General features: G+C 38.3%; 1 long non-coding RNA gene across 1 annotated transcript; it reads left to right on the top strand.

Annotated features, from left to right (window-relative positions):
- Positions 1 to 1,144: 1,144 nt before the first annotated feature.
- On the top strand, positions 1,145 to 4,540 carry LOC111247285 (uncharacterized). The gene is made up of 2 exons (XR_015324782.1): positions 1,145 to 1,562; positions 3,306 to 4,540. It is a non-coding gene; the product is annotated as an uncharacterized LOC111247285 (long non-coding RNA).
- Positions 4,541 to 4,855: the final 315 nt, after the last annotated feature.

Below are 4,855 nucleotides of genomic sequence, written 5' to 3'. Positions count from 1 at the left end.
CTACGTTGATATAGCCCTCTTCCATTACGATTCGGGCTCTAGACACCTACCAGGGTGACAATAATTAATTCTTTACTACAACATTGGAATAACGAGCACTCTAACGAACTTTTCCATGTTGAGTTTGGACCGTATACATCGTGTGTGTAAAAAATATGAATGTTACACCTATACGTTTTCCATTTTCTAAAAATGGATAAACTATCTTTCGACTACATTGGAGGGAAGGTTACTGAGGACATTTGTATTCATACACAGCCTGGGTTATTATAAAGCGCTTTACTTGACAACCTGGCAAGGTTGACGTACGTGGCAGCTATGTATGTACTAACCGTTTACATTTCAAAGAACATAATAATGTATTTAACATTTTGTGGATTAAATCCGCAATTTTATGGTGGTTCGTAGCAGCAGGTGAGAAGCACTGCATTCTGCTTAGCTTGTACGATACAAGGTACAGGTATTGGAAACGAAATAAAGTTATATACTTGCTGGCTCTGACGAAAAGGATCAGGGTTTTAGCTTTGCTGGCTGCAATATCTTCAATGCAACAAATTCCAGTTTTTTTTATTTTATTCCATTTTAATGCCCATGAGCACTGTGCACACATGTGAGCACATGAGTACAAGTCAGGAAAAAAATGTGAACTATTTTAGGCCTCATCTCATCCTTATCCTATTTCTACGTGTGGAAAATACTTTTGCATTATATTATTTTGTTACATACATTTGTTGCCTCGCTTAATAAGACTCACGCAACTATTGCCCTCTAGGAGTTGCTGTACAGACAACCACATAGAATCCACAATTGCAGTACTTGATCTGAAGGTGTTTCATACACTTTTATATATGTATATGTGTATATGCACCTAGTATAAATAATTTAACAAATCAAACATTTTAAGACTCCCTTCAGACCTCATCTAAAGCAGAAATCTATTGACGTAAATTTAGTACAATGCCGGCAGGTAAAGAAAATATCTCATTATAGCACCTGTAAATAATAAGGTTGTCCTTATTTAATATTCAGGTTTCTCAACACCGTGTGTCGCCCCGTTTTTACTCTTAGTTAGCAGCATTTTTGTTCGCAGTCGATTTCACCGTAAACGTCGTGCCATAGTCGCTCTCACCAAAGATCATGCCCTACCGGCCCAACGTCCGTCTCCATCGACACGCCAGCGTCAGTCGTTTTGCTGGCCTAGATAAACTACAACGTCATCACGATGATCCTCGATTCCCGCCAACGTCAGCACATTTCTCAGTGCCATTAAGCTATGTAAGGAACCTCAGTATTAGCTTTCTTATAGTATTTGTTCCACGCAAAGAACCGAGGTCGCTGTCTAAAATTTTGCTGTGTACGTGTGTACTTTTTCTATCAGTGAGATTTACTATTTTGAAAAATTAGAGGTCATTCAAATGTAGCCAGAGGGTAGAACGCAGTGGGCTTTTAATACAGCCTAAGGGAACGAGGTGAAACGGGGCTGAACGGGGCAGCCTTTATGACCTAGAACGCGAATTCTTTCATACATCGAGGTTTTAAAAGGCCTATAAGAGCACAGAAATGTAAGTATTTGAATCTGCTCTACCCGTATTTGTCGCTTGGTTGTTTTCTATTAAACTGCGATGTTTAGTTAGGATTTTTTGTGTGTATTTTATAATATTATTTTTAGTTGACTCACATCAGAGTGTGGGTACTTACCATCTGAAAGAGCCTATTGAATTGTACGCTTGTGATCATCAAATGGTACAATTAGCACTTGTTAAGCAAACATGCTTGACAAACTTAACTAGTCCATATTAAAAAAGCAAAATTGAAGCTGTGTAATAAAACCATGCGTAATTTTAATTAATTAATGTTAGTTAATTAATTAATTAATTAAACGTAATAAATAAATTAACTAAAACGTAATAACACGCATTCAGCATTTAATTTTTAAATGTCAGCGATCTTCATCTTTCACTTAGGAGTCAAAATGATAAAACTCGTTATAATCACTATTCTATAATAACAACTCACTACGAGTTGTTATTATATATATATTACGAGGGACAGGCGGTATAGGTAATATAATTTGCGTCCCAAACCACCGTAACACAGCATTCACGCTATATTTTTACCCCGGAGGATCTAGCATCGAGTGCGAAATATCTTACGACACACATTTGTCCAATTAAGGATTTAACGATTTAAAAATTTCGATCAGTCCATACTTTTGGAGGTATTATACATTACTCATCCTAGACTTTGTTAATAGACAACCAGAAAATTCTCGCTAAACGTCACGGGAAAGCAGAAAAAAGAAGGCGGATTGTCGCACCATTTTTCTTCCGTTGCTTAGCGCTTAGCAATTAATTCTACTTTGAGGAATGCCCCCTACATGAGATAAATTTCGTTTCAAAGCCATGACTTGGACGAGACTGGATGTCCTGCACTGCCGTAGTCGATTATCTCATTGGCGCACAGCAAATTTGATAGTCATAGTTTTGTTTCAAGACTCTTCTTGCGTCCCGTGTATTTTCCGGTTATCTGGAATATCTTTTTCACAAATGCTGTGTTAAAGGACACTGGTATAACAACCACGTAAAGCGAGATCCCTAGCTAGACGGAACTATTCTAATAGGCCAAGCTGAATTCCGATCCGATCTATTCTTGATCATGCGATCCTATCCAACTAACGGGTTCAAAGCGTATTTTTTTTCTTATCTAACAACATAGTAGTCTTGAACTTGATGCTCCGGACGTACACCATCACTCGTCTGTGTATCTGTGAAGCCCCGATATTGAACGTTGTAATAGGTTAAAGGAGAGAGTTCGTACCTGTGACTTTAAAAAAAGATAGAATATTTAGCGAAAAACGCTGTTTGCTTAATATAGCTTGCTTTGCTCATTGGAGATCTTCAGGTGATTTGAGCCTTGCTTCATCGAATATATTTGGCAAGGAAATATTGTGGAAACCTGTTTTCATGTTCATAACAAATAACAACCAACAAATAGCTTATAATGTACTGTTTATATGTTCTTAGAAGGTAAGGTACTCGTTCTTCTAATACCAGACGGTTAAGAATTGTTTGATGCCATGCCTGGAGGAACTTCGAAAACTTTCAGAATTGCAAACACAGCACTTTGTAAATCACATATTTACAGTATCTAATAGAAACCATATTGAAATTGGCATGGAATACTTCATCCCTTACACAATCAGAGCGTCGTTCGAACTCATTTTGTATCATATCGTTTTGGTTTCCAGCCGTAGATACTTCTTAACATTATAACCAAATGAGCTGATATAATATTTTTTTTTACAGGTGCATATACATAGGAGGCAACTTCTTTTGTTCGCACGATTAGTCCTTTAAAGAAGTACATTACAAACCTCAATCAGTTTTTGTGAAGAGCTCAGAACTTGAACTTATATTAGCCCTGCGAGCTAGGACGTATCCGATTAATTCAGTTTCATACACCGTTTCCGTATTGTGTACACTGCAGTCAATTACAATGCGCCTATTTAATTGCTAACAACAAGAAATGTATTTGTAAGTTTTCCAAAATAACGACGTGACGAAGGTTGGATACCAACATGGGGCCTAAAATAGGCGGGACGGAGGGGATGCTCCGCCATTCGAAGAACTACGAGGAAGATTATGAAAAGCCCGTAGGTCGATTCTGTTTTTTTACATGTCTTCTTCTTGGGATTTGTTTCATCTCTTTGATGGCATATCTCGTGATGATCAGAAAACTTCGAACGCATGTACATTTGGACTATCAACATATGCAGGTGACATCCAGCAAGTGTATCTTTTTGCTGGCTCAACGCCACGAGCAGCTGGGAAAATACGCGTTTCGTACGACGGACTATACAGTCGTACCAAAAGAGCCGTCTGTTTTCTGGACAAATATGGGAGACATATCAATTCGTTCAAAAATTCTTCTCACTGATGCTGGGCAAGGAAAAGGCAACCGAGCTTTCATAATATCGGGGAACGATGCTTCGATCATAGTCGTCATCGACCAGCATTGGAACCGAAGTCCTTCGCCATCGTTCGTTGACGATATTCACAAGGAGATCGGTGGCGAGCAGTCAACTCGAATTTTGACAACAACTGGAAATACGACGTTTATAACGAAATTTTGGCTGCGGCAGGAGCTGTTTTTAGACGGTGATGAAGTAAGATTACGCGCCATTGTCGAAAAAGCCGATGGAGTACGCATAAATCACCCCAATGAATGGAAATCCAACGCGATCATTATAGGACCAATAACGGACAAAATCAAATGGAGACTTTCACTAATAGGTTTAAAAGATGCCGATCATAAGCTTTTTGCAAAGTTTGCCTCGTGCAAGTACAAAGCGCAGACAATGTTCTGAAGTGTAGAACGATTTTCAATGTCCCAAGTCGCAGATTTACCTATATGATATTTCTTCCTTGTATGTACACTGCCATTTGGCTCAATATTTACTCTGGTGCCGTACTAGCGCCAAAATGTCGCGGGACGAAATAAACCAAAAGATTAGTATCGCTAGTACTACCGGCAAGTTAAACGTATGAGCCTTTCCTTCTTCTACATAACACGAATACTACGGCCCACAGTCACTCATTGCTGTTCAGTTCCGTAAGCTCAATATTTTGAGAGCTTATTTTAAAATGAGCACAACATTTGTCTAATAAAGATTACATTGATTTAAAAAGATGAACAATAATAATAATCCTTGCTTCATCATAAGAACGCTCATATATATTTAGTTCGTTGCTAGACACTCCGTATAGTTAGGACGCTCTAAATATCTCAAATCAGATCGTCAAAAATGTTTCAGGTGTGTTGAAATAATGGCATCAATGGTATTGATTTTGGCAAC

Source organism: Varroa destructor, unplaced genomic scaffold, assembly GCF_002443255.2.
Source record: "Varroa destructor unplaced genomic scaffold, Vdes_3.0 BEIS01000003.1, whole genome shotgun sequence".
Lineage (NCBI taxonomy): Eukaryota > Metazoa > Arthropoda > Arachnida > Mesostigmata > Varroidae > Varroa > Varroa destructor.
Note: the sequence above shows the minus strand (reverse complement) of the source record. Positions and strands in the feature narration are given on the sequence as shown.